Source organism: Quercus lobata, chromosome 2, assembly GCF_001633185.2.
Source record: "Quercus lobata isolate SW786 chromosome 2, ValleyOak3.0 Primary Assembly, whole genome shotgun sequence".
In the NCBI taxonomy this organism is placed as follows: Eukaryota; Viridiplantae; Streptophyta; class Magnoliopsida; order Fagales; family Fagaceae; genus Quercus; species Quercus lobata.
In genome coordinates, this window is record NC_044905.1 from 43237912 (window position 1) to 43252164 (window position 14253).

Below are 14253 nucleotides of genomic sequence, written 5' to 3' on the forward strand. Positions count from 1 at the left end.
AAAATTTTAGCTGGATTGCTGATCCTCATGTTAGAATTGTTGTTTAAAACATTCGGGAGGTAGCTGTCCGTTGAACCTTTTTGTATCTTTGCATTAGTCGTAGATCATAAAGTTGTCTCTCACCCAATTTAATTGACCAAACTTAGCATAACTCAACTGTTTGTATCCAGGGGAAGTATACCAATTAGCAGCAGTGGTGTTGGAAGCACATCGACTGATGCTGGCTTATCCTTGCCACAGGCAAGCCCTTGGCCTAAATTGACTGAATTTTGCAACAAAGGGTGAACAGGTCCAGTTGATCTTTTCAAGTCCTCCTCTTGTTGCCTAGTTATCTGCATTCCATAGGCTGGAGTAGACACTCATCCCCTGCTTATTGGGGTAAGCAATCCCTTCATTCTTGTAGTTTCTGAATACACGAATTGGTATACTGTCGACATACCACCTGAAAATGTAGTGACAAATTCAGAGTTTAGGAACGGTTGGGTTCCTGGATTTTTATTAGGAATTATGAACCTGTTGGGAGAATATAGGGAAATAAGTTCAAATGATTGGGAATGACAAAATTTGTTGAAATTTTCAGGAGGGGAAGAGAATAAAGTCATAAACATCTGTTTGGGGGAAGCCATTGCCGTTTGGAAAAAATGTCTTTTGTCTTATACAACAGGAATAAATGATTAACGGCAATCTGGTAAGTCTACTTACACTACTTCAGTGGGGTTCCAGTGTATGCTGTAGTTGTGGAAACCATCAGTTGGGTCAAACCAAGGGTAGAATTGCTGTTCCTTGCTTCCATTTCCTTTTGTGTAGATGTTTGTGTGGATAATGTAAGGTTGTCCTGAAACATTCCCAAAAAACTCGTAGTCTATTTCATCGTGGTTGCTCCCACTAGAGGATAGCTGCAGACATTTGGGAAAGGGGAATTAGCACTTTTTACCACACATTGGTTTTGTGAAAGACATGCGTGCTTTAGAGCTACGCAAAGTCTTTGGATCCAATATCTTCTCCTTCCTCCCATAAGCAAGGATGGAAGGTGAGGACATGGATTCAATCCATATGGGGTGCATGTGTTGTATTTAGCCTCCGTTTGGGTACTGTGTTTTGTGTCCACGTCTGGACGCAAAACGTGTTTCACCTTTTTTTTTTTTTTTTTGTGCCATGATTGTTGACTGGAAATGTGTGAACAGTGCACACTTCAGCAACTTTTCCAGCACTTTTTAATCAACTTTTCAGTCACGAGACTTACAAACTTCACTTTTCAGCAACTTTTTTATTAAAAATGGATTTCACGATACTATTCACATATTTAAAAATTATTTTACTATAGTGTTTTTCAGTTTTCAGTTTTTAGCTGTATCCAAACAAACATTTATTATAAAAAGATGTATGATATACATCTTTTTTGACAAAGACAAAAGTAATGATTTAAATGAATGAACTTACATAGTAGGCTGTCACTGTTCCAGCAGAGTTCCAGGTACCAACTTAATGAGCATTTGAATGGTTCCAAATAAGAGTGCTTGCTTTGATTGAATTGGAGTGCCTGAATACCCAAGGCAGCATGATTGATTAATTAAGCAGAGAGAAATCATTATTATATGAGCCTTTGTGTGTTCATTTCTCAGTTTCTAATATGAGATTCTATGATCTGATCATAGGTTACATAACATATTTACGTTTTGATAATTGCCAAGCTAGAATGGACTAATTTGATTCCTTTAGATTTTGTAACTAATGGAGTAATCTGATAATTTGGCATTACATGCAAAATTTTGTGTTTATGCTCATGATATGCATTATGTCTGTATTTGTTATATATGTAATTAGATGCATCAAGTGCAATGTACTTTTTTTCGCAACAAAAAATTAAGCAGATAAAGCTAACATTCAAATGTCAAATTGCATATGAGACGGATGATAAGGAGATTATTTTACCTGCAGTTTTATCCAAGACGAGTTGAAGATTATCACCATTGCCTAACGTTGTAGACTGATTGTTAGCACCCGAAACAAAATACATGCTCTTAGAAAACTTGGCATTGACTAAAATTTGATTTAGTGCAATTGCAGAGATGAATACAACCATTAACAATGCTCGTAACCTTGCCATTCCAACTCCAATGAACAATTATCAACTGCTTGTGTCAATCTATGGAGTTGGAATGGGATGCTTTTTTGTCTCTGGTCTTTGAGGCTTTATATTGCTCCTAAGGGGCAACGTGCCCTGCTAATTTGAAACTTTCTTTGATGATTCTTTATTCAGAATAGCATATATTGACCCGACATCTTGTCATGGTATCTCCGGAGGGAAACTTCACTACATACAATGTCCAGCTTCATTCAGAATCAATATTCTTCATAATGTTGAAGTTACATATGTAAATTAGTCATGCAAAAAAAGAAAAAAGAAAAAAAAAGATCATTCTGATTTAATAGGGCCCTTGGAAATGGACGTTGACGGCTCTGATTGAATCTGATGTCAATGAGAGCAATGCTGATTTTAGAGGACTGGGAAAATAATTTTAACTATATACTATTTTATTGTTTGTTTTGATAATCAATAATTTATTTGCACGTGACTAGGTGGTAAGAAATGTCCATGTCAGGATTTAGGAATATGAGCAAGAATTTGGGTTTGGGGGGCAGGGTAGGTAATAACATGGCTTTCCTTTACCGTACGGTATGGCTTGATTGTAGGAGTCTTTATCTCAGCATTTAGAGAGGAGTGGTTCGAGCGATAGTCTCAATAAGGCTTATATGATACACATGGTATTATCTATTGCCGTTATGTGGCATGAGGTCGATGAGATTACACTGGAATTTTTTTTTTTTTTTTTAGAAAAAAAAAGCTTGGCTTTCTCTCCAAAAAAAAAAAAAAAAAAAAAAAAGAAAGAAAAAGAAAAAGAAAAAAGTATTAGCTTGGCTTATAGCTGGGACGTGGTGGGGAATAAGAAATTGGATTGTCCTGCATGGGACCAAATGGCTGATGGAAAATAATATGCCCAAAACCATACAGCTTATTAGTATTAACTAGTAATATCAATAATTTTTATTTTTTTCAGTCTACGACCAAAAACATGAACCTGATGCTATTTCAACCATGTCACAGTCACGCATGCAACAAGTCAATGAATCTGCAGGACATTAACTAACCCACTAGATCAGATGGAATGGTGCTGGAAGGAGGTCAGAAGCCACAGCCAGCTCAATACATATGTTCTGGATTCGCATTAAATTAAGATAAAAAGCCAAATTCATCTTAGCACGGCATATATATATATATATATATATATATATATATATATATATATATCACAAAAAGGATTATCAGAACCAAACATAATACCTTAGGATTTTTTTGAATGCAAGCTTAACTTCATTAATTAGAAAGGTTGGATACATTCACAAATAATATAGGCCTTGAGTGGATATCATCAAGTATGTCGGCTTGGTTCACCTTATTAATTAGGAATGATTTTTTTACCTTCAGACCCTCTTCTTCAAGAAAGTATATCATGTTTCAGTAATACCAACTTAGCATCTGTTTTGGTATTTCCTACCCAATAAATGAGTGACACTTGTTTCAAAAAACTACATCAGACTACTCCAATAAATGATTAATTTATCTTCCCGATAGTATAAAAGATTGAGGAAATTTAAAGTTGATTGTAGCTAGGGGGTAATGTTGGTTGGAATTAGAATCTCGTGCCCAAGGATATCATCAGATCTCAAACTCATTATCCTATGATGGAACAGGAGCAATAATCTATTTACTAAAAGGAATATGGCTAAAATCTAAAACTGCTCTAAGTTTCAACCTTTTATTTATTTATTTTTTATTTCAGTCTTTTATGTTTCAGTTTTGTTATTTCAGCTCTTTAAGTTTCAAATTTTGTTAATTAAGTATTCTATTAGGCTTCTATCAACTCTTTCCGTTTACCAACCAAAAATATGCCGTTTTGGGCTTTTATTTTTAATTTAATTCTTTGATTTCGTGATTAAAAAAAAGAAAAAAATATTATTATTTTTTAAAAAAAGTCAGCTAAGGGGAATGACGTTGTTTCCCTGCCCCTGAAAAAAAAAAAAAAAAAATCACACTGGCAACTTCGGCTCCAGCTAAGTACAACCAAAGAAGGAATATAGAACAATGACAACCACCTTTGAATGAAAATGAGAGAAGTTGCAAAGAAATCCATCAAACCAGTTGCAGCAGCCAGGATACTTGAATCAGGTATAACTAGAATGGAGAATATATAGAACATGCCAAATAGCGCACTGGGGAACCTAATAGAAGCAGCAACAATTGCCATTTTCAAAATCTTATCTGTCGTCAGGATAATCCCAATCGAAATAATCAAATGCGCAATCCTAAACGCCTAACATGCATTGAAAAAAAAAATCCCATCAAGCTAGAATGTCATTCAAACAAGGCCAGACTTCAGACTAGCAATGGCTCAATGCCCATTTGATAACATGTTTCCAAACCGCACTTTTTCATAGTACAACTTCTTTAAATTAATTTTTTCTAGGATCAAAATAATACTATTTTGCAATAAACTGAAGAATAATTTGTATCAAATGGTTAGTGCCATGGATCGAATCATTTGGCTTAAAGAAGATAAAACACAGATTGAAAAGGTCGGAGCTGGAGTTGCCAGAGTAGACCATAACCCACCGGAGTACATCCTAGCCCATTAGAGTATACCCTAGCCCCCCGCAAAATCCATCTCCTTCTCTCTCGGTGTCGATATATCCCTTTATCTCAGTCTCAATCTCACGGTCCCTCGCCGATCTCGCGATCTCTGCCTCTTCCCCCTTGCCGATCCCTAACTCTCTCTTTCCCCCTCTTTTTTTCTCCCCCAATTTTCTCAGTTAGGGCTCAATCAGTATCGTGATTTTTTTGTTTTGTTTTCAGGGGTAGGAGAATGACGTCGTTCCCTTTAGTTGCCTTCTTCTTCCTTTATTTTATTTATTTATTTTATTTTATTTTTTTAAAAACATTTAAATAATAGTTTTTTTAATTACTAAATTAAAAAAAAAAACCCAAAACAATGTTGTTTTGGTTAGTAAACGGAAAGAGTTAACTGGAGCCAAATAGAATACTTAATTGACAAAATTTGAAACTTAGAGGACTGAAATGACAAAACTAAAATTTAGAGAATTGAAATGATAAAAGTTGAAACTTAGAGGGCCAGTTTTGGATTTTAACCAAGGAATAATAATAAGTGATTTTATTTATTTGAAAGGAGGCATGGCCTCAATTTATCTATCTTTTTTTGGAATGCAATAAATATTAGTACCATTTATATTTTTGAGGTGAAAAACTAATAAGGCTTTAATTTGCAAATTTTTTTTTTCATTTTCTGTTGATGGAAATATAAGCTTTGTTTGGATTTGGTGTTTTGGCGTCTACATTTTCTGTTCTTGCGTTTTTGGCTTTTTTTTTTTTTAGTCCAACGCCTGGTGCACTGTTCACAGTATACTCTTTAATGAACAGTAACCCAAAAATATTATTTTATTGTTTTCAGTTTTTAATTTTCAGTTTTCAGTAAAATAAGCTGTATCTAAACACATACATAGTAGAGTAGCGTTTTGCATATGGTGTGCACGAACTGACACACCAACGAGGTCTCTCATTCATTTGTGTATACGGTGTCTGTCTTGCACTTCATTCGATGCATGAAAATTAATGTAGTGTCGATTTTCCACTAGGGGTTTGTTTGGATACCGTTTATTGCTGATTATTGAAAACTGAAAATACTGTAGCAAAATAATTTTTAAATGTGTGAATAGTGCTGTGAGACCCAGTTTTAAAGAAAAATTTGCTAAAATCCGTACTTGCGAGTCCCGTGAATAGTGCACAGAACTTATACAAAAAATGCCGACGCGTATGTCTGATGTTTTCAGTGCAATCCAAACATACACTAGGTGCGAAATGAAGCGTGAGTTTGGAAAGTGCGTTTTGTGCATTTCCCAGTGGCTGCGTTTTTTTTTAGTGGGTCCATGGGCATTGTTCATGGGACTCGCAACTTGGAAAAAATGCAAATTTAACTTAAAACTGGGTCCCATGGCACTATTCACATATTTAAAAATTATTTTGTTATAGTGTTTTCAGTTTTTAGTAATAAGCATTATCTAAATAGACCTGAAATGTACACACTGAAGAGACAAAAAATGGGGGTTTGATATGATACGATACCAATTGGGATACTCATGTATACAACACAACGAGAATGTGCATGCACTTAGGAGTTAGGGCAAACACTGAAATACATGGACCACCAGGCTTTTGCCATGGGCCTATGCATGCAGTGGCGGAACTAGAAATTTGTGGTTAGGGGGCCAAGCAATAAATAAGACGATTACATTTTTTTAAAATATATATCCATACTATGTACAATTATAAAAAATATATAGTAGTATCATAAACACAATTCAATATACAATACATGTTTTTTTTTTTTTTTTTTTTTTTGTGTGTGATACATATATATAGTTAAGTGGATTAATTTATAACTCAATATAGTTTTTAATTTGCCTATCGACCTAGGTTTTCAAGTTAAATTACAACATATTAATTATAATAATTAAGATAAAAGAATATTATTAATAGGTTAAAAGATGGCTAAAAATTAGACACGCATAAAAATAAATTGAATCAAAATATCTAGTAATATATTTTGTCTAATTAATAATAAGTTATTATATTTATATGTTATATAATATATTTATCAATTAAAAAAATAAATAATAGATGAAGACAAGTCATAGTGGTTCTAGGATCATAATTATTTTACAACCTTTTGCCACAACTTTATCATGAAAGATTGTGAGTGGTTGTCTATTACTTATATATGGACTTACTATTTTTTCTCCGCCAATCACACTTGTCTACATCTTGTAACAAAAAAGTTGTGAAATAAGTTGTGGTAATATATTTCTTCCGTACCACACCTAGGAGTAAACTAAACTACTAAAGTGATATATCAAGTTTGCTTTTGACGAGTTTGTTTGTTTGTTTTTTTTTTTTTTGATGCCGATGTGTTTGTTTTTGAACTATATATGTGGTCCTTTCTTAATAGCTTTATTGTATTGGAATTAGAGAAATTAGTTTAGAAGTCTTGGAGTCAGTAAATTGTATAGCACTAAATCAATCACTTGAAGTAAAGAAGAGAAGGAAAAGGAAAATGGGATATAGAGACGAAGGAGAAAACTGAGAGAACGTAAACTGCAAATCTCCTAGCAATGGACCAACGACGTAATTTTTTGAAAATGAAGAAAAAAAAAAGTGTGTGAAACACAGGCTCCTTCAACTGTCAATACCAAAGTAAGCTAGAGAGATTTTTTTTTTTTTTTTTTCCAAAAAACGAGAAAGGGCATTTTTTGAAATTATTTTTCTTTCTTCAGAAAATTGTTAAACTAGAGGAGTTTCTTTGAAAAACAAATAGAGGATGGGGGGCCGAAAGGGTACCATCTTTGAAAAATCTTCTAAAATTTTGGGATATTTCATTTATGAGTGCATATATTCAACATGGCTCTAACGTGGCTCCGCCATTGCATGCACGTACCCTAAAAAAATAATTTCTGTTGTCTTGGGTGGTGAGATCTCTCTTTTTATTTTTTTTATTTGTCTAAAAATATATATATAAAATAATTGAGTATTTTTTAATAATGTTTAAAAGTAAGTTAAAATAGTGTCCTAATTTTTAGGATCTTTTTCTACATGAGAATTGATAAAAGTTTAAAAATTTGGATTTAAAATAAAAATTGGTAATTTGGATTGGAGAAGAGAAAAGAAAAAGCCTAAAACTTAGGAATTAAAAAAAAAATGGTAAATTACTCTTTTAACTAATTTGTGTTTTTAAATTTAAAATTATTTAACTAAAAGATAGGGTTATTTTAGAGAGTTTAAGAATTTGTGTGGAGATATTTTAGTACGCAAAATGATGAAACCCAAACAAAAAATCCTGTTATTAATAGTATAGATAATACATAATATAGGAAATCTGATCATGCATATACTCAAATTTAATCATGGAATTTAAATAAGGTGAGTGAGACTAACTCGAACCGATACTTCAAGATGGAATTGTTAGTGATAAAAATCCACGCGGTCTATTTTTCAGCAAACATGGAAAACAAACACAAACGAAGGGTTGCATCTAGAAATTTAATTAATTGAAGTGTTTTTCTTGGCACATGAGTCCAATGGATTTGGCCAATGGGCTAAGAGAACAAGGTGCAATGGGTGAAGTGCCCAAAGGCGGCCCCTTGAGTCCATGACCCAGACCTAGGGCTAGATGATGCAACCCTAGGGCAAGGGAGAGCTTGATAAGAGGATATGTTTATGTGTGTGTTTCTTTGTACCTCTGAATTTTTTCTATGTAAATGTATGTATGCCTTTAAGAATATTTCACTTATATGGTGTGCACAATGCAAAACCCTAAGAGTTTATTTGGTTGGAGTGAAAGCAAGAGAGATGCATGGGAAATGGAGGAGAGAAAATAGTAGAGAAAATGGCAAGGGTGTATGTTTGGTTGGAGGGAGAATTGTTTTCTCCCTGGGTCTACTTTTTGTGAAGAGAAATTTTTCTCCTCAAATGAGGGATAAAATGGACTTAAGATGAGAAATTGCCCATCTACCCCTCCACTCTTCAAGTTGGTTTCCTTTTTTGTGTGTGTGTGTGTGTGTGTGTGTGTGTGTGTTGTGTTTTGTGTTTTGTTTTTCAAGCTTTAAACATTCATTTTTTTAATTATTTTTTTAAATGCTTTTTTTTTGGGTATAACTATTATTTATTTATTTATTTTTATATATGTAATAGGTGTATGGAAGTAAATTTATATAAACACTGTAAGGACGCAATTTGAGTCCTCTACCTAAATGATGGATGAACTTAGGCCCAAAAAACCCAATACAATGAATTTGTAGAGAGTGGGTTGAAAACTGGGCTTTAATGAGTTGGACAACAAATAAAGTGGATTCAGATTACAAGAAAAGGAAGATAGACTGGTTTAAACTAAAGGAAATCGTCCTCGGCGCAGTCCGAGGAGATCAGTTCTTATATATTTCTCTCAAGTTTGATTACAAATACAATTCTTGATTGCCACAGTGTTTTTCCCTTAGTTTCTCGATCCCCCTTTCTCAAAGTATCTCTTCCATTTTATACTATCTTTCCCTTTCATCTCCACCTTCCACGTGCAAATCAGATTGTAGGTGTTGATCCTTGTCTCATCAGCATCTTCCTAAAGTCTTTAGGTAGTAGCTGTAAGGCTGAAAGTTACTGTTCAGGTATCACTTCCTCATCAATGCGGCCAGAGAGTTAGCTGCAGAGCATTTAATGCGGTGGTAGCAGCTTTCCCTTGAGATATTTCATGACTTTCCTATGTCCTGTTCCTTCCTGATACTTATCCTCATTCCTGAAATGATCCAGAACATTACTCTTGATGGCAGACCACACCTCTTTGACCTTCGGCTTTGCTCAGCCGAGGAGGGATTCTTTCTCGGACCACCCTTCTAGATGACTTTAATCGGATTTCACTTCTTCACTTACTAACATGGATCCTTATGAAAGTGTTTACTTGTCCTAGGATTATTTAACGTCCTCGAATTGGGCCCTTGGCCCAATATATACATAAATTTGGGCTCCTGGGCCTATCACCCCTGCAATAGCCCCTCGAGATTCTTCTTTCTGGCTCCTCGGGAAGAAAGGAGGATTTCGATGTAATGATAGTTCCTCCGCACCCATTTTAATCACCTCTGATGGTACATGCCCTTTTTAATTGCTCAAGGCCTGCTCCTGACGCTTCGGCATTCGACTCACCCTTATTAAATTTTTGTGGCTCTATGTTCCCCACGTTCTATGGTGCGATGGATCCAACAGCTAAGGATTTTGCTGAACCAAGCGGGAATTTTCCTACTTGTGACTTTCTTTTTGATATAAATACTACCCGAATCAATCACTCGTCTCACTTTAGCATTCATTTCACTTTAGCGCACATATACTGAACCTGCAAACTTCCTTAACTCACTCGTGCCCTTACAAATACCAAAAGCTTGTCCAAGGATACTTTTCTTCTTTCTGTAAGTCTTCATAAACCTTTTCACTTTATTTTTCCATATACTTTTCTTTTCTTTGTGTCTTTTCCTTCTCAGCTCTTCTTCCTTCTCATTATCTTTTTAGTATCTCCAAGTCTCTCTTAGGAATGGGTAGATTCGCTCATTTGGTAAACTCTGAGGAGGGAATAGAGAGTTTAGAGCTCTATATAGGATTCCTCCAGGAGCGTCCATTAGGTATTGTAAGGAAGGAGAATGGCACGAAAAAAGGCAAAAGGGAGAAGTGGTAATCCCAATGATTGCCTTCATAGAGGGTGGGATGAGAATTCCCATGGGCACGTAACCAAGGACTACCTTAGGGCTCATAAGTTGGCTCCCACTTAGTGTGCCTCAAACATGTTCAGAATTTTAGGGAGTGTAGACGCCCTTAATGAAAAAATGGGCTTAGGGTTGACCCACCATGATGTCAACTGGATTTACAACCTCCACCACCTAAAGGGGCAGGGATACTAACTAAAATCTAGGTACCCCGAGGTTAGGCTCATCTAGTGCCTCCCGATTCCAACAAGGGCCTAAACAAGGACTTCTTGATCGTGTTCGGGGAGTGGCACGATGGCCTCCCCTGCTTGACGAGAGAGGGGACACCAGGTGGGGTCTTAGGTCTAGGTGATGTATTTGTACTTGAGTTCTCCTTTAATTCGTGCTATTTCTTGCTGATGATATATATTTTTTGTTTTTCTTAATGGTTTTGTAGATAAGAACGTGGCTGTTCCCAACTTTAGTCTTGTCAATCAACTGAGTTTAGATAAAATACTGAAGGCCGAGGTGTTCATCCATAGTGACGGCCAGCTTAGAGTGGCACACTTGATTCTCAGCTATACTCCCATATCCAAGACTTTCCAGGCACTGAAGTGCGTTATAAAGCTAAGGACCCATGCCTACACCAGGTAAGCGTTGCTGTTCTAGGTTTCCTTATTACCGATGCCATCCCAGAAGGCACTCTTACCATGATCCCATACCTTAAGGTATACCAAAGGTAGCCTTGCCACCACATCATACAACCGGAGAGGCCACTCCTTCTCATCCAAGAAGAAGAAGTAGTTGAAGTTTTTTACTCTAAGGACCGAGGAGTTACTTCCATTCCAGACAACATAGGCATCCAACGCAAATTGAGGTCCACCTTGCAAGAATTACTAGATTCCTAACCAGGGGGAAATGCACCTAGGAAGGAAACCCAGACTAGGCTTCCCACCCCCCCACCTGCCCTGCGCTTCCAACTTGAACTTGCCGACCTAAAAAGGAAAAGGGAGCAAAAGGGCAAGGAGGTGGTAGAAGTTGGAAAAACCCACCCCTCTCAAGAGGATGAGGCCCAAAGAGTGGCCAAGTAAGCTAAAGTGGGGCAAAAGGGCGCTGAACAGAGGAGTGATCCTCAAGTCGCACCTCCAGCCTAGACCCCCACTTCAATGCTGGATGGGGCTCCTCTGCCTACCAGTGCCTCTATCAGGGACTTCCGAGGAGGGATGGCTGGCTATATGGCTGACGTGGTAGAGCAAGCTTTGCTGCTCCTCGAGGACATGGCCGAGCTCTGGTCCATGAGGAGGCACGAGGTCTTCCTCAGTTTGAAGAGGTGCCTCGCTATGGTATGTCCTTTACTTAGCCCTTTTTTTTTTTTTTTTTGAATGTTATAATCTTCTTCCCTTTTTTACTGCTTTCCTCTCTTTCTTTTTCTAATCTATGTTTCTTTTCTTGGCAGGCTGTTTAAGCCTCATTCTAGGTGGAGGAGATAACCAATTACTGCCATCGACAGATGAAAGAAGAGGAAGGAAGGCGTAACGCCACTGTGGAGGCCTTTAACGTGGCCCAAAAAAGAATAAATGAGATGAAAAGCAAAATGGTTGAGGTAGAAAGGGATAAAAAGAGCGTTGAAGCCGCCTTGGATAACACTGAGAGGCTAAGGGCTAAAGGGTGCTCCTTCGTCAGGCCGAGGATCAACTGGCCGCCTCCAAAGGACAAATCATCATCTTTAAAAAGAAGCTGGAGGAGGTTGAGAAGGCAAGGGAACAAGTAGAGAAGGCTAGGGACCACGCCAAGCAGGAAGGGTATGATGTAGGTGTGGCGAAGACTAAGGAAGCCCTTTGGGCTGAGGTCTCGGGGGTATGTCGAAACTATTGCCTCCAAGTATGGAATGAGGCTCTCAACTAAGCTGGGGTTGAGGCTTCTTCAGTACTTAGGAAGGCAGAAAGTGTATGCTATCCTCCCGCAATCTGAGATCGGGCCCGGCTAGCTCTTGGACTGATGCCTCCCCCAAGGTGGCAAAAGTGGGCAAGGCTAGTCCAGCCAAGGCCTTAGCCTCCTCTGTTAATCCTTTCGAGGTGGCTCAGCAGCAGGGGGTTGTTGAAAAAGAGGCTGATGCTGACAAGGGAGTGGCCCCCTGATGCCACCAAGCCCCCTGTTGCCCCTCAAAATCAACCTAAAGAGAAAGAGGTGCTTACTTCGATGGAGATAGTTCTAGCAACTCTTCCATTGCTTGCCAAGGGTGACCTTAAGAGCAAAGACTCAGGATCTTCAAAAGCAGCACTCCCTCCTTCTACCAAAGGTCTACCAAAGGAAAAAATTGTAATAAAAAAGAAGTAGTTTAGTGTGTAGTTATTTTTTAAAAAAAAAACTATTGTCTTTGTCTTCAAAACTTGTAATTAAGTTGCCCCTTTGTATCCAATCTGCCTCTTTCAGAGGTGTTACTTAATGAAAGTTATGAACTTTTTCTTTCTTATTGTGATTCCCATACAAGTGCTGATATAGCTTCTATCTTATATAACACTCAACTAACCTAGAAATGAGATACAACTCCATTAATATATATAAATGGTAAAACACCTGAGTCAGACTCCACCTAAGTCTTCTCCCATTACTAAGTAAAAAGGGCTGGATACAATAATCAGACCTTAAATAGATCATGGACATACTTTGAAATGCTATAAGTGATGCTCATGAGCATGCTACTGATCATGTCACTTTAATGAAGTTCTATATCATTCAGCATGATTGATCCTATCAGATACTTAAATAATCAATAGTAAGCGTTAACTTACTCAAGACAGGTGGTTCAAGGATCCATATATAATGTAGGTTCTGTTTGATACTTAGGAAAATAGTATGAAGTATTAATTGACCCAGAGCATGTAGTCTGAGGAGCCAGGCATAGCTAAGATTTTGTTTAACACTTAGAAAAATACTAGGAAGTATCAATTTACCCAAAGCATGTGGTTCAAGGATCCAGGCATAGCTAAGATTATGTATAACACTTAGAAAAATGATTTAATATATCAATTTACCTAAGGTATGTGGTCCGAGGAGCCAGGCATAACCAAGGTTTTGTTTGATACTTAGAAAAATGATATGAAGTATTAATTTACCCAAAGCATGTGGTCCGAGGAGCCAAGCATAACTAAGGTTTTGTTTAACACTTAGATAGATGTCAGGAAGTATTAATTTACTCAAAGCATGTCGTCTAAGGAGTCAGGCATAGCTAAGGTTCTATTTAACACCTAGAAAAATGATTTAATATATCAATTTACCCAAGGTATGTGGTCCGAGGAGCCAGGTATGACCAAGGTTTTGTTTGATACTTAGAAGAATGATATGAAGTATTAATTTACCCAAAGCATGTGGTCCGAGGAGTCAAGCATAGCTAAGGTTCTGTTTAACACTTAGATAGATGTTAGGAAATATTAATTTACCCAAAGCATGTGGTTCGAGGAGCCAGGCATAGCTAAGGTTTTGTTCAACACTTAGAAAAATGATTTAACATATCAATTTACCCAAGGTATGTCATCCGAGGAGCCAGACATGACCAAGGTTTTGTTTGATACTTAGAAAAATGATATGAAGTATTAATTTACCCAAAACATGTGGTTTGAGGAGCCAGACATAGCTAAGGTTCTGTTTAACACTCAGATAGATACGTATAGCTAAGGTTCTTTTTAACACTTAGAAAAATGATTTAACATATTAATTTACCCAAGGTATGTGGTCCGAGGAGCCAGGCATGACCAATGTTCTGTTTGATACTTAGAAGAATGATATGAAGTATTAATTTACCCAAAGCATGTGGTTTGAGGAGCCAGGCATAGCTAAGGTCCTGTTTAACACTCAGATAGATGTTAGGAAGTATTAATTTACCCAAAGCATATGGTCCAAGGAGCC

The 14253-nt window shown here is 36.9% G+C and overlaps 1 pseudogene; it reads right to left on the bottom strand.

The window, feature by feature from the left end:
- Positions 1-30: 30 nt before the first annotated feature.
- Positions 31-2253, bottom strand: LOC115977938 (annotated as a pseudogene).
- Between the last annotated feature and the right edge of the window lie 12000 nt (positions 2254-14253).